This window comes from Furipterus horrens, unplaced genomic scaffold, assembly GCF_987537825.1.
Source record: "Furipterus horrens unplaced genomic scaffold, mFurHor1.1.pri manual_scaffold_11, whole genome shotgun sequence".
Taxonomy (NCBI): domain Eukaryota; kingdom Metazoa; phylum Chordata; class Mammalia; order Chiroptera; family Furipteridae; genus Furipterus; species Furipterus horrens.
The window spans coordinates 97,859,465-97,884,124 of NW_028327181.1; the positions used below are offsets into that span (position 1 = coordinate 97,859,465).

The 24,660-nt window shown below is 56.6% G+C and overlaps 2 long non-coding RNA genes and 1 other non-coding gene across 4 annotated transcripts; all 3 read right to left on the minus strand.

Annotated features, from left to right (window-relative positions):
• Positions 1–6,774: 6,774 nt before the first annotated feature.
• On the minus strand, positions 6,775–10,367 carry LOC149998932 (uncharacterized). The gene is made up of 3 exons (XR_016514182.1): positions 10,114–10,367; positions 9,839–9,966; positions 6,775–7,127 (listed from the first exon to the last, which is right to left on the minus strand). It is a non-coding gene; the product is annotated as an uncharacterized LOC149998932 (long non-coding RNA).
• Positions 10,368–15,143: 4,776 nt separating this feature from the next.
• On the minus strand, positions 15,144–23,571 carry LOC149998933 (uncharacterized). 2 transcript variants are annotated; one of them, XR_016514234.1, is made up of 4 exons: positions 23,515–23,571; positions 21,986–22,163; positions 16,330–16,440; positions 15,144–16,019 (listed from the first exon to the last, which is right to left on the minus strand). It is a non-coding gene; the product is annotated as an uncharacterized LOC149998933 (long non-coding RNA). The 2 variants fall into 2 exon arrangements; XR_016514235.1 differs by lacking the exon at positions 23,515–23,571 and adding an exon at positions 23,417–23,504.
• Positions 23,046–23,229, minus strand: LOC149998934 (small Cajal body-specific RNA 16). Its single transcript, XR_016507335.1, has one exon.
• Positions 23,572–24,660: the final 1,089 nt, after the last annotated feature.

Here is a 24,660-nt window from a genome sequence, read left to right on the forward strand (position 1 = left end):
GGTATTATGGCTAATATTTTTTTTAAAGAAGCCTTTCTTAATAAAAAAAGAAAAAGAAGCCTTTCTTTTGGAACAGCTGAAATATTTCTGCATGAGAAGATGTGAGCTCTGGGATTAGCTTCAAAGTAACCCAGATGGAAAAGAAGGAAGGGCGGGCCTGAATGAAATAAGATTTGCCCTAAGTTGATAATTGTGCATTATATTATTCTGTCCACTTTTGTATATGTTTGAAATTATCCATAACAGAACATTTTTCACAGAAGGATGGTTTGTCACCACTGAGGACAGGAAATCAAGACATAATTACAAAAGAGGTTTTCGAAAACATCTCAAGCAATAGCTCTATCATTAAGATACACGAACAGAGTCCCAAGGTGAATAATTTGAAGGAAACAACACTTGTTTACATGTGTAGGTTATGGTGTGTTTGATTGTTTTTAAAAGTTATCGAGCAGGTGTCCAAAATCTGCAAGAAACTACTGAGCACCAACAGCAGAGTTAAAGGAAAAGATCCAGTCCTTGTCCCTTTATCACGGAGCTCTGAGCGTGTGTCAGACACTGTGTGAGGTGTGAAGATGAGTACATATGGAGGGGAAGTGGAGAGTGTGCTCGATCACATTTGGCTGCCAGTGACCAAAACATCAAAGGAAAAGTGTCATGGCAAGACCTCACATGTGGACAAAGTCCAGGGCTGGCATGGTGCCTCCATGGTCACTATCAACTGCCAACGTCCCCAAAAGACCACCAGGAAAACCTGCCCATGAACCAAAGCCAAGGGCATGGGACCAGCTGCAGCAGAGGACAGCTCCACCTTGAAGACACTCTTGGTGTCAGAAGGGGGAGGTCCAGGTGCAGCTTTCAGGGTGTGGGGGTCTCAGCTCAAGGGTTCAAGGCAGGTCTTGCAAGGCTGGAAGGACCAGGTGACGTTTGCGATGTAGTAGTTTAGGTCTGGTGGACACAAGTCTTGAATATTGGAACCTTGATGAGTAAGCGGTTGTTTGATAAACAGGCTGTTCACCGGAGTGAGCCATCTATCATCCTGAGAAAGGAGCTGTTTGCCAAGATGAGCCAGAAATTATTTTTCATGATTTCCTGAAGCAAACAGTGAAGTTATTTACTGACTTACAGTCTTATCTTCCTGAACAAGAATCTCCCAGATAAATAATACGTCGCGTTGACACAGGAGGTCTTAGATCTCAGTCCTGCTGGGTAAGCTATGCGGGTGCAGGTGGCCTCACCTCTCATCACCAGGGACAGAGGCCCCTTCCACCTTGCTGCTTGGCCATTATCGCAATGTCCTTGTCCTCTACCTCCAGCCAGCAAACAGGAAAGTGGGAAGAGGACCAAACGTCCTTCCGCGAATGCCACTTCCTTGGCAGTATACTGTGCATGTATGTGCGCGCGCACATGTAGTAGGGTACATGTGACCATCAGAGCCAAGGGCCGGCAGCGCTCTCGCAGAGACGGGGCTGCCGCCCTTGTCCTCACGGCGTACCTGTTCTCCTCTTCAGCAGACTCTCCCGGAAGCCCTGCTGTGAGAGCACCCCAAAACACCTGGTGCGAGGCCCCAGCTTGCCCAGCGTTTTTATTTGTAAGCACCTCCCCAGTCCGTCGTTGCCTCCCTCTCAGTGGGTGGGAGCCTCGCTAGGTGCTCCCTGAAAGCCACACTCATCAGGCGCCCCTGGGTTGGGGGCCGCAGATCCACAAGTCCTGGCACCCACATCAAGCGACTCCGGTTCCTCTGGACTGCGAGCTGAGGCCCCCCGGGAGCCAGAGTCCGAAGCTGCCGCTCCGTGTGTCCGCCTCTGGCTGACGTCAGGAGGGGCATCTACAGTCCCCTCGCAGCTGCCTGGGCACTGGCCTCGGGGCCTGTTACGTCTGACCCCGCAGGGTTAGCCTGAGCTGGGGACGCCATTCCTGGTCCGTCCGGCAGCACCTCCGCTGCCCTTGGTGCGACATAGAGAGTCATCGCAAGGGACGCGTGGGAAGTCAGTGACACCAGGAGGACTGGGGTACGGGTTAAGGGGGTGGTCCCTGCAGGAAAGACGTTAGGAGGCAGGTGACAGTCGTAGCTAACATTTCAGCCTGCAGATCCCAACCTCTTCCCCCCAAAAGCAAAAGAAACAGGAGACAAGCCTGGATGACCCCATGAACAGTACTGAGCCTCAGGGTGAGTCAAGTGTCTAAGACGTGTGGAGAGGCCCAGGGCACCTACTGCTTACTCTCTGGTGGCCCTGCCACCCTGGCCTTTGGTCATTCGGGGACGTGTCAGGTCTCCTCCACAGCAGGAGAGACTACTTTCTCATCTGGTGATAAAGGGTAAAAGACAGCCTTACAAGACGTGACGGATTCTACTGACACGGGCCACCTGGCAAAGTCTCCCGCTGGGAAAGTAGGAAAATGTAGGTTACCCCTCCGGCACAGTTTCCTCACTGGGCTCGGGCAACTGCCAGGGGCCTGGAGCTAATACCATTGCCTCATTCCTGACCTGGGAAAACGTCAGGCCAGAAAGCCAGATTGGCAAAAGTTATCATCCAGGCTTCCATGTTTCGTTCTTTTCTTTTCTTTCTTTTTTTTTTTTTAAGATTTTATTTATTTTCAGACAGAGAAGGGAGGGAGAAAGAAAGGAAGAGAAACACAGACTGGTTGCCTCTTGCACACCCCCAACTGGGGGCCTGGCCCACGACTCAGGCGTGTGCCCTGACTGGGAATCGAACCGGCGACCCTTTGGTTCACAGGCCGACACTCAATCCACTGAGCCACACCAGCCAGGGCCAGACTTCCATATTTCTGGAATATGTCATTCCAGTCTGGAGAGGCAAAGCTCCCCATATCTGAGTTGGTTTCATGCCTAAAAGTCATCCCTCTTCCAGGCCCCATCCATCCAGGTGACAGGATCCTCTTTCGAAAACCCAAACCCAAACTCACTCTTTTGCTCAAAAGCTCCCGCTGACAGCAGAAACAAATCTCAGGGTCCAAGCCTGCCTTCCAAGGTCTCCTTGAAATCTTGCTCCCGGCTCTCCTTCGCCTGGAATGAACTTCCTGTCATCTCCATCTCATCTGGTCATTTGCTGGTTCCTTTGTTAGTTCAGCAAACATTTACTCGGCCTTTTCGTTTACTCAGACACCATATTAAGCACACGAGTGTGAGAAGAAACACGGTATAAAAGCAGATTTTCCTTCCAGGTGCTCAGCCTCCTGCACTGGTCAGTCAGCACGGAAAACACAGCCTGTTGAGTTCTGTGCCCCTCCCCCCGGGCCCCCGCCTTTCCTTCCTCGGTTGTTGCCTCCTCTTCTCTGGCTACATCTGCTGTGAGGCAGCCCCCTTAGGGGGGATTGTAAAAGAACTGGCAGTGACGCTCTCAGCCCCTCTGTTCTGTCCCCTGCGTCCCCAAGCCAGGACGGGGCGCCTAGGGCAGCGGCCGGGATTAAGAGGAGGCTTGCTGCAGAGCGCAGCGCGGGTCCCGGGAGTTCCAGGACCCCACGTGACCCAGGACGGCCTCCGGTCACCCTGAGGCCTGTCCGCTGCGGGCGCAGGGGAATAAAAACAGCGGCCCGACCCCCCTTCTTTACGGTTTGCCTGTTTCACCAAACAGAGCGCTGCTTCTCCCGCAACGATGCAGCGGCCTGGCGCTCTGTAGGTCAGAGAGGGACTTAGCAGGTCAGCGGTGTGTCCCCAGGCTGCTCCGCTGCCAGTCACACAAGCTGGAGGTGGGTTGACCTGCAGGAGGAATGAAGCGCTAATAGGGACAGGCCAACGGCCACATGACGGGGGGACTGGGAGGAATAAGGAGCAGGGAGCCCTAAATCCCATCAGTAAAGCAATTTTCCCAACAGTAAACGAGAAAGTCCTCCTTCCCTTCAGCTCGGCAGGTGCACACTGGACCACACTGGGAAGGGGAACATGCACCATCAGAGCCCTGAGCTCCCCCATTTTGTCCTTGACCTGGGTGATAGGGAGGGCCACCTCTGACCCCAAATCTCCTGTCACCCCAAGCATTTTTGACCACGGGGGCAGTGTTTCCATCTAGTTCCTTATTTGGGGTACATCTCACAGCCAGGCGTCCTACGACTCTGCCTCCAGAATGCGCTGTGACCTCCCTCTGACAATCACACGTCTGCCCACTTCACACCTCGCTGAAAATTCCATCTCTCGCCACGTCCTACCCTGGCAGGGCCTGTGTGCCTGGCTGAGCTATCTCAGAAGCCCGCCGCAGCTTTTAGGATTTCCTCTTCTAAAGAAGATGAAAAGTTCTGTTTTAACTTGAATGTTGGTGATATTTGGTGTCAGAACACATATCTCACAGAGTTGTTAAGCTTGGATGGGAAAATGTTTCTGAAAACACTTTATAAGTGGTTAGGCTCTATATAAATGCTTCCCAGAGCCAGGATCCTACAGCTCTGCCTCCAGTATGTTCTGTAAGCAAAGATTATTATTATCCTGCCTGCCCCTCTGGCTGGTTACCAGCATCATCCCCTATTCCTGTAACTGAGTCCTTCCCCACTTAAATTTCTCCTAAACAAAAAAATAATAGGGTGTTGATCAAAAGCGCAGTCCACACTTGCATGGCTATACGCAGAGATCCGCTGAAAAAAAACATGGAGGTCTTGGTCAGTAAAGCACCTGCTGAACTCTGAGCCACACGGGACCTGAAGGGGTCGAGGAGCACATGCAGACAGGGGCGTCTTGCTTAGCTGGCACAGCAGCCTCTGCCACCCTCAAGTTCCAAAAGCTCACTTGACCCTGAGATGCCGAAGCCTGAGAGCACAGCGACCCTCGGAGGGACCTCACTGGCCAGCCCTGGCCCCCGTGGTGGCCTCTGTCAGGCATGTGCTCAGGCCGAGGCATGACCGGCAGCCGCCTCCTGCACACTAGCTGGGTGCCACTGTTCCCAGAACCGAGCACCCACTGTGATGCAAAAACCAAGAGCCTACGCGACCTTCTCCATACTCTCAGTGACACGGGGCACACTTTAGAACCCGACATGGCAGGGAGAGCAGACTTTTCACCACGCGGGCTCGGGAGCACCCACGCTGGTGTGTTGATTTCCTGGGGCAATGGTAACAAATTGCCACACACTGTGTGCGGGGCTGAGAACAATACAAATGTGGTCTCTCAGGCTGGAGGCCAGGCGTCTAGAGGTGAAACCCAGGCGTGGGCAGGGCCGTGCTCCCTCCTCAGGCTCTAGGGCAGGATCCTTCCTGCCACTTCCAGTTTCTGGGGCTGCAGGCATCCCTGTCTTAAGGCTGCCTCACCCCAGCACGTGCAGGTATCATGGTGAAAAGCCCACTCCCACAGGCACGCAGGCGTGCGGGATGCCCAGGTGACGGCCAGCTGGCCGGGCGAGAGCACCTGACAAATGCAGGCACCTGTGCTTCCCCGGACACTGCTGAGCAGGCAAACCCAGCACGGAAACTACTCCGTGTGGCCCCTGCGAAAAGGTTGAATTGGCGTGACTCATAAATTCTTTAAATAGCAAGTGGCAATAACCTGGATGACTTTTTAATGGCCCATTTGTCCCTCCATCCGTTTATTGTTCTGAGCTTTAGAATAATGGAGCTCTTGGTGCCTAGCATGTGACATAAGGGGCGGGGGTGGGGGGTGGGGGTGGGGGAGCCCGGCAGCTTCGAAAGCTAGGGACCAAGTTCAAGTTTGAGAATGCTGAGTTAAAGATCCCCTTAACTTGGTGAAAATAATAAAGTAGGTGGGGGTTTTTTTCTTTCTTTTTCTTCTCTTTCTTTAAATCCACTTACGTTTATGTCCGAGCAGCGAAGACTGCAAGGTCAGTTTGGGTCTAAACACGAAGTGAAGCTTATTCTCCGATGGAAGACATCGAACCCATTGTCTTGACCGCCGCGTCCCTCGCTTTACACAGTTAAGCCACTGTACACAGCAGGATGGAAGCAATGACTTCCCTGCAGCTGGCTCTAACCTGCTGGAAGGAAGGCTGAGAAAGTCCGCGAACGCAGGAAAGCCCTCGGTCCCTCCAAGTGGCTCCTCTACCACCCTCCCCCTTCGGGTCTGCAGTGCTGGGATCGGCATCACCTGCAGGGCCGTCTCGTTCATCCTGGCCGCACCCTTAAACGTTTAAGAAGTCTCCGTCAGGTAACGTCCCATAAGAGCCTGGCCGTCTCCGTGGCTAAGGACAGAACTTAATTTTGAGCCATGACAGCTTATCCAAGGACCTCACTGGCCAAGCCTGGGAGTCCGAGTCAGTGGTCTGGCTCCCATGGCCCAGACGACAGGCACACCTGAAGAAGTTTGGGCCCCTTGGCTGCCAGGTGAGACCCTTTCGATTCCTGATGTTTCCTGGAGATAAAACAAAATGTCCTGAAGCCGAAGCAGGACAGACTTTTGTTCCCACTGAGGCCATATTAATCTTCCCTTAGGAGCATGGAGGTTTCATAAATGGAGGTGACCCGTCAATGCAGCTCCCATCAAAACACTCAACTGTGGTTCTAACCATGTACGGTGATATTCTTTTTTAGTTTTTAAAAATCAATTTAATTTTGAAGTTATAAAATGCCAGGTGCCATAGCAGACTGTCTGCAGGGTGTCCCTTTCCCCACATCTTTCTTCCCAAGGCCCAGGATTTGTTCAGCAGCTCCCCCCTCCCAACCGCCCCCCCCCATACATGCAGGAGGCTTCGGAGAAAGCTGGCCCCTGGCCCAGCCCCAGCAGGGAGACCAGGGACGGGTTCAGGAGTGGGTGTGAGTCCCCCATGGGTTTCTGAACAGGCTGCTGCACGCTGAGAACGAAGCACCACGTGGGGCCCTGGGGCTGCTCCGGGTGTCAGAGGAGAGGTGGAGAAAGGACGGTGGGTCTTTGGTGGCACTCTGTCCCCGCCTCACCTGGGGCCGCCTACTTTGCGGGCCGTCCAGTCATGAGAACTCACCCGTATCCTCATTGCGTAACCCGGTTTGCGGAAGGACGTTGTGTTCCTTGTAGCTAAGAGCAACCTGAGCACATGCTCATCTTAGAAACGTTTAAAGGCAGAGAGAGGAAGAAAGTCCCTGGCACCCCATCATCTAGTAATACCCACCCTGCGTTCTGTCGCCGTTCCATCCTTCCTAAACCACGGACTCGGTGGTGCTTACGTGGGGCAGGTAACCACACAGGTAACACCCTGTAAAAAATGCAGACAGCACAGTTGTTGAACGCAGAACGGAAACGGATCCGGGGATCCATCCCCTCCGCCGTGGCCTCTGCGTGTTTGGTCATCGAGTCTGGAAATTTCCCGACTTCACCAATGTTTTCTAACGAGTGGGCTGTTCCTGGCGGATGGCGAGTGGCCACATAACCTTCTCAGCCCATGAACAGGTAAACTGTAGTGTGACTCCAACCACACGTCTGGGCCCGGAGAACGGAAGGCCGAGAGGGACGGGGCCAGGCTCTGCTCCCACTGCAAGCAGGGCTGGCCCCACCAGGGTGACAATGGGCCGAGATGCTGGGCTTTGGGCCCAAAGCACCAGGGTGTGAATTCCTGATTCACCCCTGAGGGCTTGTGGCCATGGGCAGGTCCCCTTGCCACTCTGAGCCTCTTTCCTCGGCTGCGAAAATGGGAACAATAGTGCCAAACAGAGCCGTTGGAGGGGTTATACATGATGCATGTGGTACAGCCTCCACAAGCGGTGCTCACCATTCAGAGTATCTGCCAGCTTCCCACCGCTCTCTGGACTCTGACCTCGTCCTGAGCGCCTCTTTGCCCCGCCCCTGCCGTCCCCGCTCCCTCGGTGTTGGCCGGGGTTCTTAGTTGCAGACAGCAGGATCCCCAGGGGCTAGGTCATGCCCCAGGCGGGTTAGGAAGGGGCACAGGCATGGCCCCGGGCAGCCTTCCGGGGGCTGGAACAGAAGAACCAGCTCCCGGCAGGACTGCCACCTCCCCAGGATCAGGAAGCTGCCAAGTCAGGATGCTGCAGCCTTGGCGCCTGTCTCCAGAACTGAGCTGCCTCTGGACGAAGCCACACCAACCAAACGATGGCCCATTCCCTGCCTCTGTGTCACAGGCGTCAGCTCTGACCCGAAGCCTCCCGCAGAAGCATGAGGTTAGCTGAAACGAAATCACACATCTGACCCCGGCAGGTCTCCTATTTCTACACTGGAAAGGGGACACCCACAATCTGGAAATCTGATTACAATCAGAAGGTGGAGAGGAAGTTTGAAACCTCTGGGGCAGCCTCGGGTGGGGGGTGGGGAGCAGGCGAGCACACGGGCTCAGCAGGCACGTCCCTCTGCCCTTGTCCAGCAGACAGAGATGGGCTGTGACCTGCCCCCGTTACATGTGTAGCCGAGCTCAGGTGTGAGAGGCAAAGCGAGGTGGCGAACAATCCGTTTCCCGGGGCACATGTGTTGCGTGTCCTCCACACTGAACTTCTAAGAAGATGTTTGGGGCCCTGGCCAGGTAGCTCAGTTGGTTAGAGCATCGTCCTGATACCCCAGGGCTGCAGGTTTGATCCCCAGTCAGAGCACATACAGGAATCAACCAATAAATGCATCAATAAGTAGAACAACCAATTGCTGTTGTTCCTCTCTCTCTCTGTAAAATCAATTTTTAAAAATGTAGCGAAAAAAAGATGATGCTCGGGATGAAATTCAGGTGCCAAATATGACACCTGGATGTACTGAGTACTTTAAGCTGAAGGAGTCTGACCAGCAGCAGAAGCAGAACAGTCGCTGGGACCCTTTCCCCCCTCTCCCCTGAAACAGGTCACAAGACCCCCGAGGGAGAGTGCCCCCGACACTGAGGCACGGAGCCCCCTTATCTCCAAAGACAAAGGGACCCAAGAAGAATCCAGACGGACCTTGCTCAGGCTCCCGTTTCCTGCTTGTGACTGCGACCCGCTGACCTCTCAGATCCCTCCCCGGCTGTGCGTGCGCCATCACGCCCAGCAGAAACACATTCAGGACACCCGTCCTCGGGTTCAACTGCCTCTTCCGGTCTTCATTACCTTATCGAGGCTCCCGCGTCCCGTAAAACTTATATTACATAAATTGGGGTGTTTTTCTCCCGTTAACCTGTCCTCAGTTTAGTTTTCAGGCCCAGCCCAAGACCCTAAGAGGGTTGATGAAAATCTTTCCCTCCCCTGCGCTCGGCAGCTCTCGTCTGCAATGGGTGGGAATCTCAGGCAGTCGGACAAACGAGCTGCATGGCTTTCCGGCGCCATAAAGGCAGAAACTGTCGGTAAGGGCAGGTGCGGCCCGAGGGCCAGCACAGCCCGGAAGAGTCCCCATGGTCAGAGTGCTGAAGCTGTCCCTGCTCCTCTACGCTGCCGCCTTTTCTCCGGCACGGGATCCTAATGTGTCTGTCCCGGCTCTGGTTTTCCTAATAATCCCAGCCTTGGCTATGAGGAGAGGGGGGCACAGGCTGGTGTGTGGGGTGGGGGTCCACACATATGACAGAAGTCTGAACGAGACAAGCCAGACGGCAGCCCTCCTCTTATGGATGAGCTGGTAGGCGGCGGTGGGCGCTCTTCTGCAGCCACTCAGCATCATGATTTCGTGGGAGACTTATATTTTATAGGAACACAGATAAAAGGAACGCTGCTTCCTGCCCTGCCAGAGACCTGGTGTCCTTGACAACATCCCAGCTGCTCTCTCACAGGGACACCCGCTCCCCTGGGCGCTTTTCCTCCAGAGACTGCTGTGATCTGACACTCAGCCGTCACCTCTTGGATGAAGTGGGTATCTGTTTCAGGGTGCGACAGGAGCCTGGGATCCACCCAGAGCCCTGAAGGAACGGCGGCCCAGTGACCCTTCAGGCTGTGTGCTTCCTCCCTGGGGGCCACATGCAGAGAGAGGTTCATTTTCCCGGATGCCAAGCTAGCTCTTGGGACCTACTTAGGAAGGCAGCAAAGGCAGGGCTGCCTTCGACTTTCTGGAGGTGGTGGGATGGTTACTGGAAGGTCCTCGTCATTTCTTTCCCGTCCTCGGTCCCCCGGGACGGTTCTGCCAGTCGGCTGTGCTCCCTGCGTAAGGACACAGGAATGCAGTGCAGGGGCGATGCAGTGGCAGCTAAGTATAGACCGCAGCTCCCCGGCGCTCCGCCCGAGTGCGTGCCTGCACACACATCAGAACAATTACAGGAAGGAGGCGTAATTACAACCTTGACCTACCAGGGCAGGCTCTTCTCCGGCGGGGGCCGGGGCTCTCCCTGGGTGAAACGACAACATTCCTGGACCAGCAGCTGGAAATGCTCTGTTCCTTTGTTACCTTCGGACTTGGTGGCGCCCAGACCGTATTACATAACAGAAGTGTCCCCTGTGACTCGCAACGTGTGGGGCTCCAAGGACAGTCCTACATGGGTGAAGATGAAGAGGCCTCGTTAACGAGTCACATTCCTCCCCTTCGCCATCCCTGATAATTAGGGTGACAGACACGCTGGTTGGCCCAAGACAGTTTCGGTTTATGCCGGTTGAGTCTGGCTGATTATTAGCAACACCCACTTTCACTCTCAGAAGTGACCTGGTTGGGTGATAAGTCTTTTTAACATCCTCACCCAAGGACACATTTATTGATTTTAGAGAGAGCTAGAGGAAGGGAGGGAAGGAGTGAGAAACAGACACATTCATCTGGGAGAGAGACATCGATCAGTTGCCTCCTATGTGCACCCCGCCCGGGAACGGAACCTGCAACCCAGGTCTGCCCCTTAACCAGGGATCGAACTCGCAACCTTCTGGTGCACAGGGCAATGCCCAACCAACTGGGCCACCCAGATGGCTGGGTGACCAATTTTAAGATCCCTAGTTGGTAACCCTGGAGGACAAAGCCCCTCTGCAGGGCGGACCCCCTGGAGCACACGCAGGCCCACGTAGAGGGCTTTAGGGAGGACAAGGGGTAGGGAGAAGCCCCTGCCCAAACCCTTCTGAAGTGTCTGCTGTGCCCACCCTTCAGGGCTCTGAGCAGCCACACGCCCCCAGCTGCCGGGGCACTGGGCTGACCAGCCTAAGCCAGGTGGACCTGCTGGCCTACTCAGGAGCATGCCCAGACTGATATAATCAAATTATTGATTATAATCAGGGCATCCAGTTGGCCCTGAAGCCAACCAGGAGGAAATGCTCGCCTTGCTGCTGGCCTCCAAGCCTTAGGCCTTCTGGTCACAGGCTCAAGAGAACGTCAGCAGCAGCCTCGTTCAGGGGGCCCAGCCGTCGGTCAGGTTGGCTTGTTTTTAGGGCCTTCTCCCCAGGCTCAGCCCTTTCCAGGCCCGTTGTTAAAAGCCCGTGGGTTCTACCAGTCTACAAAGATTCTCCCCCGCCGTGAGGAGAATGGAGAGGACTGGGCCGTGGTCTTAACAGAGCCTCAGCGACCGGTGCCCCCAACTACACCCCTCCCCACGGTCTGGGGTAACAGAGGACGTTCTAAATCCCTCAGCCCTACCAAACGCTCCTTCCTCCAGGAGATGGCCGGGGCCGACGTGGGGCTGGGTTTCCTTGAGCAGTTTGCTGGTGACAGGCCAGCTGCACCGGGAAAGCTCTCATCGAGGGCTGGATCTGTGTGCTGGCTCTGTAACTCATCAGCTCTGCCTCAGAGCCGGGGAGCACATCGCTCACCAACCGGCTGTGAAAACGTGCATTTAGCCGGCGAGAAGGGCTTATAAGGGCTTTTACAAATGCCAAGCGTTCGCAGAGATGCTGGCTGGGTTTCTGCACACACCCCCAAAGTGCCTCTGCCTACAGATCCCTTCAGTGGCATTTACCGCAGGGAACAGAGGAGAGGCCGGGGCACTGTCATTGGACAGATGGCACTCAGCAGACCCAGAGATAACCAATTACGGCAAATGAAAAGGATGCTTCAGACTTAATTTTGTAAAGATGTGGTACTGGCCTGGAATCGCTGTCCAAAAATTCCCCCAATGCACAGCCCAGCCCCCACCCACACCCACAGCAGTGGGTGGAGCAGGTGGAGGCTTTTCCGGTTAGTGACTGAGTCCCCTGCCAGGTAGGTCCTTCGAGAAACAAGAGCAGGCTGCAGGAAAGTGTGGAATTCTGAGATTATTTGGACATGCTGTTACTGACAAAAATGTACCTTCAAATTCAAAATCAAAAGCCCTGACACTTTAGCAAATGGAGGGCTGTACTAGTTCTCAGACTTGTAAACGCAATGTGGAAACAGTGATAAAAAGACCAGATTTTTGTTTTACTGGGGCTCAGGAGCCAAGGGCTGGAAGCCAGGTCCATCGTGCCAGGCCTGGGGACTCGCTGTCCCAAAGGCACCTGCCACATTCCCTGTGGCCTCTTCCCCCAGGGAGGTCTTCTCCACGGTCCCACCCTCTGATACCCTGCCCGTCCCTCCCGGTGAAGCTGCGCCCAGATGCCAAGGTCAGAACGGATTCCTCCCTCTGGTTCTGGGGCTGGAATTTGCTCCTACTGTTATTACAGCTTCCAGACTGTGCCTGGTGTAGGGGCCCCCCGGGCGTACCAATTTCCTCCAGCAGAGCCCCCAAATGCATCTTCCATCTGTGCAAACTGCAGGGTTTAAAAAACATGTGAGAGCCCAGACTTCTTATTCCTTTCTTCTCCTTTTCTTCAGCACACAACGAACTGACTCCCAAGCAGGCCTTGATAAAGAGTGTTTTTAATCAGTGTTCTGCTCTGCTCTGCCCAGGACGCTCAGATATTTGGAGAGCATCTCCCATGCCCCTCCCCCATGCCCCCCCGCCCCAGCAGTGGGATATTGTTCCCTTTTGCTGAGGAAACAAGGACTGATTTTCTGAGTTTTGAGAAGAGAACACACTGTTTTGGTTTAAACAACAGATATGGTCCTCAGAGCAGACGCTGTCCTCTCCTTGGAGGTGGGCAGCATAGCGCAGGGCTGTAGTCACCCAGAGAGAAGGCTGAGACCCCTCCACACACACGAGTCAAGGACAAGGGTCTGACCCCCAAAAGGGCCTGCAACCAGTGGGGTCACCGATGAACACACCCTGGCCCAAACTTAGCTGCCCAAGGCCAACCCAAGGGATTTGGAGCTTTAAGGAAACCACTCGGCTGGGGACGCACACTGCCGGCCGTTCTCCGCGGAAAACACCCACATTCCTGAGTATCTACCGGTTTGTACCTGGTGGACCGGCGGACGCAGGAAGGAGCCAGAAGCGGGCAGTTTTCTGGAGTGAATGATTGGAGCGACTCCGGACAGAACCAGGAACCAGCTCCGCATCCCTGTGGGTGTGGCCCTGAGCCCCCCGAGAGCGCTGTGGGGGGATAACGGTGTGCTGAAGTCCGGGCCTGACTTTTGAATTGTGAGGTGGGCTGGAGGGGAGCGGCCTCTAGGAGGGCTGTGACCGTGTCATCGATCGCCGATACCCAGGTGGCCACACCGACAGCGTTGTGGAAAAGCTCTCCCTTCGTGAGACGGCCCCGACCTCCCTGGAAGGGCCTTGGCTGATTTTAGGTGCCCCCACGCTGAGCGGCCAGGGTCTCTCCCCTGGAGCAGGAGGCTCGGGCCTGGGAGCCCTGCAGGCCTGCGAGGAGGACAAGAGGCTGCGTCTGTAGCAGAGTCGGGGGCAACCACGGCCAGAAGGGAAAACACAGGACCAAGAAGAATTGGTCTCCTGTTGAACCCTCCAGCTCTCACACGGAGCACAGAGGCCTTCAGGGTCTTCACGCTTGAACTGTCATGTGTCCCACACACAGGGACCACTGTGGCCCCAGCGGTGTGTCAGGGCTGGGTGATCCCTCGCAACCCGTTCTGCAGCCCGCGGCCCAGAAAGCACCCAGCGGAGGGCGGGCAGGGAAGGCAAAGCGGCGGATGCAGAGGCTGGTGCCAACGGCGCAGCTCCGTGGGCAGGGGCAGCGCTGCTCCGCCGGGGACACCCACCGGGCAGGTGACCGGGAACCCTTGCTGGGAAAAGGACCAGGAGGGCGTCACTGGCACATTGCCCACACTCCGCTCCCAAAACCTCATTCAGTTCATCTGTTTTTAAAATTCCCAAGTAAAGGATTCTTCCGTTTCAAAATTTAAAGTGTGATCAGAAGTTTAAGCAGAAAAGCTCTTTTTCTGGATAAGGTTACGCTGCACCTCTGGAGGGAAAAGTCCCTTAGGGCAGTGACAATAGGTGGTCATCTGCTCAAGGCCTGATTGCTTTTTTTTTTTTTCCCAAGATTTTATTTTTATTTATTTTTAGAGAAGGGAAGGAAGAGAGAGAGGGAGAGAAACATCAATGTGTGGTTGCCTCTTACACACCCCCAGCTGGGGACCCAGCCTGCAACCCAGGCATGTGCCCTGACTGGGAACCGAACCAGCGACCTTTCAGTTTGCCAGGCTGGCACTCAATCCACTGAGCCACGCCAGCCTGGGCTTAATTCATCGCTTTGGATGTCAAAGGCTCGAACACGCTATTAGCTGCTTGGGGTTGCCCCACCGCCAGACCGACCACACCTTGGAGACACCAGCCACACGGAAAACTGAGATTTAACTCATCCCAAAGCAGTCCATGCATTCGCAGGAGAACTTCTGAAAATACAGGTCAGAAAAGAGGGGCGGGGCGCTGACCCGTACACTTAGAAATTCAACTTCCTTACTTTTTACTGTATGCCTGACGTTGGCAGAATGGCCCCAGAGACGTCCACCTCCAAAGCTGGGACCTGGGAGTATGTTAGGCCACAAGACGAAGGGGAATTAAGAAGAGAGATGGAATTCAGGGTGCTAATTGGAGGACCTTACAATAGTGAGATGGGCCTGGGTTACCCAGGTGGCCCGTGTAACAGGGCCCTGCCCACACCTTGACTTCAGCTGAGACCAGAGCCACGCTTCTGACCTCCGGGACCGTAAGTAACACAGCCATGTCCTTCTCGGCCGCCGTTTCTGGCACTTTGGTTGCAGCAGCCACAGGGAACAAATACAACCCTCTTCTAGCTCTTTTTCTTCGCACATGTATTTTCACCAACAACCCAGGACTGTGCCGTACATAATATCCTGAATAATCTCTTACGAAAGCAGGGCTTCCCAACAGGAAGCCACAAACCCTCTGCATACAGCTGGACTTCAGAGAACTCCGCTGCCTGTGTGACCGTGGCCCCCGCCGAGAACTCAAACGCAGCCCACCCCCCGAAGTGCCCTTCATCCCCAGAGGCAGCCCCCTTGGACATCCACGTCAAAGCCCAGTTTTCCTGCTCACCAACTCTGCCGATGCAATCACACAATGTACACACACGATTTTCTTTGTTTATTGAGCTGTAAGTGACATATCGTGAAAGGCACACATTTCAGGTCTGTTTTTACACATGCAGACACCCATCACCACCCTGTGGATCTAGATAAGGACCTGTCCCAAAAACTCCCTGACCCCTGCCCTGCCCATGCCCAACCCCCGCAACTAACCAGTTTTCTGACCTGTCACCACAGAGTTACTCTGGCCAGTTTTAGGCTGTGCGTAAATGAGATCACACAGTCTGCTGGAACCTGCTACTTCCCTCGTCTATCGGAACACCATAGTCCTTTCCCCTGCACCACGACTCAACTCCCCTTTCTGCCTCTGGGTGCTTCCACTTGAGGGCTCATTCTGAGGGCCAGACATCAAAGCCACAGAGGCTTCTTTCAGTCCGAGAGGGCGCAGGCTGCCGGCTGGTTCCGTGCACACTGTCCTCACGCCAGCCCCTTCTGTGACAGATCGCTGCAGACCGAGGCTCTGCATGGAGGCTGGGGACCATCCCCCACCGAAACAACAGTTTCTCCCAGGCCCACAATCCAGGCCACTTCCTCTCCCTGCGATCTGGCCACCAGAGGGTACTTCCTCTTGGAGCTCAGTCAACAGGTCTAATGAGTCCAGCAGGCCAGTCACCGTTCAGAGCTTCGTGTTCTCATACAGGAACGCTTCTCAAGCATTTCTTGGAAGACAAAGGCTGTTCCTCAGTGAGAGCCAAGTAAACAAGCCCAGGCCTCTATTCCGAGCAGCACAGGGAACCCACGGAAGACGGCTGCAAGCCGACAACCGATGAGTTATGACAGCACTTTCCCAGAACGTGCTATCAGGATATGAGCATTTTCTGCTCTTAGCTGAACGCAGTGAAACTGGGGGCTCCGATGGCTGGGAAGGAGCAGTGGGAGAAAGGGAAACAGGTCAGAATGGAGTCACCTTAGCTCAGCCTTCGCAACCAACCGAACTGCAGACGCAGCCTCTCTTAGGAGTGGAGTGGCAAACCAATCAGGCAGGACTTTCCTGATCAGTTCCAGTGAGGTGATCTGCCTGATAAGGCCCCCGCCATTCCCTTCCGCCCAAAACACCTGGCCCAAAACAAACCCTTTCTTTGCTAGTAACTCCCCGGCCCCACCCGTCTGCCTTTAAGTTCCTGGGAGTCACTCAAGACCCTCAGAACACCAGCGTGACGGACACCCACCTCCACCGTGTGGCGCTGCAAGGGCCTGTCCAGCCCGGTCTGCCGCTGCGTCTCTCTCCACGCTCTCAGAGGACGTCGGCCTCCTTCTATCTCCTTCTCTGTCTTCATTAACTGGGCGTAACAGAAAATGGAAAAATAGATTGTATTTAAAACTTTAATGTTTTTATATTTTGTTAGCTGAACACCGGCTGGACAAGACTCTTCCTTTGATGTGGCTGGAAGAGTCAGGCATGGCCCACGTGCAGTCCCGACACGCCCTGGCTGGGGACCCCGTGTGCCAGCCCGAAGCTGACTTTTCTGGTCACTCTTCCCACTTCCTGTCCACCGTGGGCCCCCAGTATGGGCGGCGGCGGGGTAACTCGCAGTAGCTGTTCTTCTCCAGTACCTAAGTGCGTGACACACCTGGGGCATAAGTTAGCTCTTGCAGGTGACGCACCAACCACTGCTCCTGTGCAGTGGAGCTGCTGGCCGGACACAGTCTTCACAGGGACACCCACCGCCCGGGAGGTGACGGCAGAGGGGGACAAGTTCCTGACCCCAGGGCGGACCAGAGTCATTTCAGTCCCCCTTTCCCTGGGAGGAGGGGGGTAGAGGTCAGTGCCGTGATTCCTAGCAGCTACGTTTTAAAAGGCAGAGAAATGGTCCCAGCATGAGTTATTTTTTGTTTTGCTTTCTGAACTCCCCTTATCTGCCTAAAAGCAGAATCACCCGAAAGAATCCAATGTCATAAATAGCCTGGAGCCTGGGGAGACCGGCTCCTGCCGGAGAAGTCCCAGCCGGATGAGGAACAGGCATTGTCAGGAAACAAGCCTGCACCTGAGCCCACCAACCGCCGTGGGAAAAGTACAGAGCAAGGGACAGCGCCCGCCCGCCCTCCCCGGGGGGGTTCCCGGACCAGCAGCAGCTGGAGCTGCCGAGATGCAGGGTCCCCGGCCCCAGCCCAGCCCTGCTGCCCGAGAACCTGCGCTCGGCAAACTCACTCAAGGGAACGCGTGTGCACACGGTTCGGGAAGCGCTGAACTGGACACCCCCACCCCCCCAATTTATGCTCTTGAACCAAAGCGCAACAGTATGGGCCTTCTTGACCAAGTCAGATGTTTAAACAAGGCAGATATGACATCTAGGTCAAAAAGAGGGACCATAAGAGAAACATTTGATCTAAACCAGGCTTGGGACCGAGCCCTTTTTGCCTGATACAATTCCTAACCGCCTCCTGGGCTCAGACTGGCATCCCTGATTAATGTGTGAGTTTTCCAGGAAACCAGTTACCCACCCACCCCGCCGACAGGAGCTTTAGCCAGTGGTTTTCCGTATTTAGCCTAACAGTGATAACCCAGCCTTCATATTTTCCTATAAAACATCCTGATCTAAAAAGAACGCCTGAACTGGCCTGCTGGGGCCTCTCCCTGGCACACGAGGGCAGAACAAAACTTTAACACGTACTCATGACTGAACTGTCTGAAGTCTTCTTTCCCTCACGGAAGAAAAAACTGGAACGGATAGATTATCCCCTGTGGCTGACCTCGTGTAAAGTCACGCCGAGGCGACCAGGACACGTGGGAAGAATTAGTGAGAGGTTCAAAGAAAGCTCAGCCAAGAAACAGCAAGACAATCAGGGAGGCCAAGAAGGAAATGCACAGAGTAGCTGTACCGCGCGCGGTGCCGGGGAACTCTGGTCGGTGCTCAACGAGCCGGGAACAGAAACAGTCCCACAGGATTCGCGAGCGGGAGGGGGAGGGGAGGCAGAAGGGGGATCGGCAGGAGCACAGCCAGGACCCCCTGGAAAGGAACTCAAGAGGCAAAGCTGAAAACGAGTGAGAAGGAGCAGCCCACAACCTGTCCCCAGAAACGGAGAACCGTGAACTGGGAAGACAGGGCAAAGCGAACTGAAAACGACTCCCCGTGGACAGGAATACGGGACGTGGGGCGGGAGGGCAGGGGACTGTCCACCGTCACCCTCTACATCCTGCGAACTTCTAAAACTAGCGCATTGTTACTTTAGGAAAGAAACTATAAACAAGCACCAAGCACTGTCTACACGGCTAGCATGACCAGAGGACGGGAGCCCTTTATTGCACTTTGATGTCTTGTGTCTTCTTTTATCTCCCCCGTCGTCACTTGCAAAGGGCGGACGTGATTTGGAAGAAAGACAGCACACTAGAAGGCTGTGTACAGGTGCTCCGCCCATCACGCGCGCGGGGACGTGTGTCAGAGCTTGACTTAGAGCCATGTACTTGCTGGGGACAGCTGGCCTCTAGTGCGAGTCAGTATTAAAAACCCGAGTGCTGGTTTTGCTAACAAGGTCATTTGTTGCTCAAAGACAGTCCGAGTCTCCCTTTAAGTCCACGTTATTCTAAACGTTTTGCTGAGGTGGCTGCGGTTCTAAAGCAGCGTTTCGTAACCAGCACAACCGCACGGCCGACAGGCCCAAGGGACACGTGACCTCCCAAGGACGCATGGCTCCACTCCAATCAACGTGCATAGAAAGAACCAGTTCCGGCTGCAGCTGCGTAATTCCTCTGAGAGTATGTTAGAGCCAGTACTTGCGTTAAACGCACTCCCCGCGTGCACCCACGGGAAACCGAACGGGCCACCCCTCGTAAAGGTTCCGGAGGCCGCACTTTCTGTGGCCCCCTGGATGGCAGTTTCGGGAACGACTTAAATGCACATCCCCGCTCTCTGTCGCAATAACAAGGTGGCCACAGTTCCTCCCAGGTGGGAACAGCAGGAATGCACACAAAGGGTGACTCTGTGACACAGCCATGCGCGCAGGGTGGGAGAGGGGTGGGGTTCTGGCCGCCCTGAGGCAGCAGGCGCTCCGGCAGTCCCTGGCTTCACCCACCACGTGAAGGGCACAGGTCAGCCGCAGGAACGTGACCTGTCAGGCCCAAATGTTGTTTTCCCACATCACGCACCGCAGTCAGGACTCCACAGAGCCAAGAGTGAGCCTCCGGCAGCTGCCGAGGGAAGGACACGCTGCCCGGGCCCAGGTCTGGGGCGGGCTCAATGTGCGATTTGTGAGCGCAGACCAGAAACGCTTCTAATTACCTGCTCTGTTAGGGGCAAGAAATGGCCCCAACAGGTGAGAAGGAAGCGACCTGCTGACGCTGCTCCTGGTAAAGTCAAGCTTTCCTGCCAGGCCCCGTGAGCGCTGGTCCCCAGTCCCCTCCACTCCCCGGGAAGCCCCTTTGTCACACTCCTGCGGACTGGCCTGACCGGCTGTCCCCTCGGCCTCTGACCTCCTTCCAGGCTGCCACATGCCTTACTCCCTTTCCCACAGGATTGAGGGCCTTTCCTGACAACCCACACGGCCCCTCCCCAACCGTGGGCCCCTTCTCCCAGAGCCCCCGGCCGGCACCTGGCAGGGAAGCCCCACGTTGCCAGCTGCGAGGTTTACCCGTCAGAAAGCTGTCAGCCAGCCTCGTACGCCAGGGGACGTGTGGCACTCTGCTAACGTGTCACCTCCAGAGACACGACCCTCTTTTTCCCGTTCAGCAGCGCTTCCCTAATGGATGGCCACCAGCGGTCTAAACCACAGTGGCTTGAACAAAGTGTCCTGTCCTGGCATGTCCTTTCAGCGTCAGCACGAGCGATGTTCCGGCCGCCTCGCAGCCCTTTTAAACCCTTCGCACGCCGCCCAGGACACCAAATACGGGCCCGCGCCGCGCCCGCACCAAAGCAAACCTGCCGCACCGAGCAGCACAGCTGCTGCCACCGGCGGCGAATTTCAATGAAAGCTGCGCGAGAGCGTGCTCTCACCCCCAGGTGCCGGGTGCTCGGCCGTGGCCCGTGACACATGTGGTTCAGCGGGTCCATGTGACACAATAAACACTTCCCAGGAACTGTGTGCAACTGGGACAGCCTGGCAGATTCCTAAGAAAGAGCCCGACCCCGAGATTAACTCCCTGCCTGACCTTCCAGGGAAGTAAGGTCTTGGCTAAAGTACCAAAAATCAAACAAACTGAAAAAGAAAACCCCCAAAAATCAAAAAACAAAACCACAACTTTGTACCAAGTCCCAAACGACATCGTCTGCTGTAAGACTGCACCCTCTAGCGGACAGAGAGGGAAGTTCAAGATCTTGACTTGTTACAACTGTTCTGTAGTTAAGCGTTCAAGTGTTCTACTCCGGGACTTTCGTGTCCGTGGCAATCTTGAACATTAAAAAATATTTAACGTTAAAAAAGCTTTAATCCTGAAACACCGCTTCTTAGGGACCACACAATTCATGCCCCATTGCTACTGTGAACAGTACCGTCTCTTTGAAAGACATCATCTGTCTTACGTAATCCAGAGGAACAGAAACTGTAAATGCCAAGGCCCATCCATGATACACCGCAACCTACGGTAAATATGTGACCTTCGGGGAAAACGACTGTGCCGTCACCACCCCTACGCCAGCCACAGAACATTCCAGGAGCTGCACTTAGTGGCATCAGACCCAGGAAAGGTTCCAAGGCTCCTGCGGGCTCTGGGCTCCCCGCCCCTCACCTACGAAGGCCCCCGCACACTGCCTTAGTGCGCAGGAGACTCAGAGAAGACCGTCATCTTGGGTGTGGTCCCGCAGACGAGGGGTGGCATCCGAGGCTGGGCGCCCGGGGCAGACAGCCTGGCCAGGAGGGAAAGAACAAGCAGGCAGCCGGGGGCTGGAGCTCTGGGGAAGAGTCCCTCTCCGGGCTGCCTAGGATGATCCTGATCTCTCTCCTCGTCCTCACTTCCCCGTACTTAGCAGGCTCCTCCACCCTCAGCCCAGCCAGGGACACTCAGGCACCTTCTCAGCTGACCCACGTCCCAGCAAACGAGCAAACAGAGGCAGGCAAATGACACGTGGCTCTCTCAGGACGCACCGCTTCGAGGAACAGAAGTACGACGCAGCCACTCAGAGGGACCCAGGACCTCACACTTCCGATGACCCCACCAAACCACGGGCTGACCCGACTCCCCGCCCACGACGGCAGACTCGGGCTCCCGGCTGCTGGGCCAGGCAGACAGGCCCTGCCCGCAGCCGTCCGCACTCAAGGAACACGCCACACGGGAGCGCGAGGCAGCGCTGGGGTGCCCATTCACTCAGAAATGCCAGCGGGCACTGCTTCCCTCGGCACAGTCCCATCTCACACAGCACCCAACAGGCGATCATTCCAGCTCCTCCCTCGGGAGACAGGCCCACAGAGGGGAGCGCGGCACCCGCACTGAGCTGTGTGCTCCCGTCCGTGGGCGGAAGCCGAGCGCCTGCGGAAAGCCCACTGCGGGAGCAGGCAGGCCCTTCCTGCTGCAACGAGCACCCAAAAGCCCCCCGACCTCACCCCCACAGCAGCACCCTAAGAGTCCACAGCTGGGAATGCTCTGAGAACTCTAGGTGACTGTGAACCACAGTAACTGACGGTCACTAGCATGTCTGAGATGCTCCTGAGCACTTCCCAGGGTCCGTTCACATGGGACCCTGGCCGGCACCCTCCGGGCAGGAGTCGCCATCGTCACAGTCCCCTTTCTAGTGAAGACATCGGGGTAAACAGGGGCGTGGCCTGAGCCAGTGGTGGACCAAGCCCTTCCAGCCTTCCCGCCTCCCGTCCCAGGTTTCATCAGCTGGAAACAGCCGTTCCAGGATCACACCCTGAAGTCCCCTAAAAACGCTCCTTCCCGACGTCCCCAGCACTTACCGCCGTCTACCTCTCTAGATCGAAGCCCCTTCCCGACAGGAACCACTTTTCTTTACACCGTCCACGGCACGGACACGACGCTTTGAACAGTAGGTCCTGAGACTTCCTCAATCTGTGTGCTGGTGACAGAACAGGCAGGGACGGGAGAAGGGCGCTGCTTCCCGAGGGGCAGGCTGACCTACAGCCAAGAAAATAAAAACTCCAGACTCCACCGGCAGCCCCTCTGTGTGGGACCCCCAGGGGACATCGATGCGGACCCTCCCCAGGGAGGGAGGAGGTGCGGGGCACGTGGAAGGGCACCCGTGTGGCCTGAGGCCAGCACAGGTGTTACTACTGAACCCGGTACACTCTGCCGCGCCGGCCAACACGGCGGCCGCTCCACTTCAATGAAAATTTAACAGCCGGCGCCTCGGCCGCACGAGCCACACTGCACGGGGCAGTTCCCCGGGCTGCGCGGGTAAGGGCCATGCCCAGCACCGCCGCGCTGGCCTGCGCAGAGCGTCCTTCCGAAACAGCGGAGTCGGGCCCACCATCCTCTCGTTTAAAACCCATACCACCCTCCCACGTTCTCGGGAAAGAACCCGGGAGACCTGGCCCTGCCCCACCTTCGCAGCTTCGGCCCCCACCACCCCCACCTTGCTGTCCTCGCCCCCAACGGGCTCTTTCAGCAGCTGCGCCAGCCGCACCCGCTAGACCTCTGGGCCTTTGCACATGCCGCCCCCACTAGGGGGCCGTCCCCCCGGTCCAGCTCCAGGGCCCCAGCCCCGGTAAGGCGTCCCAGTCCCCACCCGGCTCCTGGCGCGTATGGAGAACTGCGCTTTCCATCACAGCAGGCCCCTCGCCCTCGTTAGTGGGATCCCGTTCCCCTGTCTCCTCCGCCGGGCTGTGGCTCCGTGAGACCGGGGCCCACGGCCGCTGTGTCCCTGTGTGTCCCTAACGCTGAGCGCGGCGCCTGGCCAAAGCAGCCGCACACGCGCGTTACACCAACACTGTGTACAGATCTCCGACAGCGGCCGCTCTCGGGCCCTGACGGCCGCACGTGGCGCGCTCCGGCGCGAGGCCATGTTTGCAGTATCATACATGACCACCAAGCTGCTGCTAGCATGCTCACACCTGTTACTGCAAATCCTGAGCTCGGGCAGCACTGCTCCCGGGGATTTACTCTGGGTCCGGGTAGGGCGGCCTGGTACGGGGGCTGCACACGCGCGCGGGCGCAGCGACACAGGCGCCTTTCCCCAGACCGTGCGCCCCACGACGCTTGTCTCCAGGCCTGACGGACCTGGGTCCCCCGCGCAGGTCACTCGAGTGGCCCCCGAGGACGAGCAGGCGGCAACGACCCTTGCACGCCTGGCCGCGACGGCCGGGGGCTGGCGACGCTTCCCTTTCCGAGGGAACCCCGGAGGAACAAATAATAAGGGGGACAAGTCTCACTCGGCGTTTCCACACTCCCGGGAGCGCGTTGGCCACCCGGCCGGGCGCCCCGCGGCGTTTCTGGCGGCTGCGGCGCCTCCTAGAGCCGCGCGCCTCACCTTGGAGCCCGCGTGGGACCACACTCCCTCCGCCTCCAGGGCGCAAGCCGTCCCCGAGGCCCCGGGCGCGCCTCGCGGGATGTCGTGAATCTCGGGGCGGGGCCCGAAGCCGCAGGCCCGCGCCACCCTGCAGGCCGGGGGCGGCCACCAGCCGGGGCCGAGCGGAGTCCCCACTCGCAAACGAGAGGACACGCGCCCCCGCATGCTGCCCACCCTCAGGAAGAGACCGAAGAGCGCCAACACTCTCAGCCGGAAGTGACGGCTTACCATAGAGGCGGCAGCTAGAGGGTCGCCCTCGCTTTGAAACCGGGTCCTCCAAGGCTGCCTTAAAGGGGCCGCAGGCGGCGAGACGTTGGTGAATGGGGATGAGCGCCTAGGCCCGAGGGGAGAGCCGTAGACTCTAGGCGCGTGGGGCTGAGCACGCACCATCCCTTTATTCCTCACGCAACCCTGCGGTCACTCCTGTTGTCCGGGTGGGAAAACTGGTGCTCCCAAGCTCCGCTGGCCAAGGAGCGGCAGCACCAGGTTCAAAGCCAGTGCTCTTTTCGCCACCTTGGGAAGGAGAAAGCTCAGGACAGGGGTTGCGTGAAGGTGGAGGCCGACTTTGCCTATTGGGACATCTGCTGGGAATCTGATTCTTCCACAAACTGAGCCCGTGGTAAATCCCCTACAGTCCAGTGGCACAGCTGAGGAGGAACTGCCGGAACCTTGGAGTTTACCTGATCGCCACCTGCCTTGGCTCAAACTCTGTCATCAGCCCTCTGCTTCCGACAGCGGCAGCCACAGGCCAGCAGGATTGCGTCCTGCCTTGATGCAGGGCCCGCCCTCTTTGGTGCGCCGCAGACCCCTCCACTCCCTAATGTCTCACGCCCACCGTTCCCCAGCCCCCAGCCCTCACACTACAGCTCACATCATCCCAGAAACTTCCCTGTGCCCCAGGCACTTCCTCTCGTCGGCCCCACATAGACTGTTTCCCCTGGGGGCTCCCTCCCGTGGCCCCACGTCTCAGGACGTGCTCCGCTGTGAGATTGCGCACCTGGCCTCGCTTTTGTTCATGTTCTCTCTCTGCTGAAAGTTACACGAGGATCAATGGGCAAAGCACCTGAAGCCGCGCCAGAAGGGCCGGCGCTCAGGGAGGCAACTTGG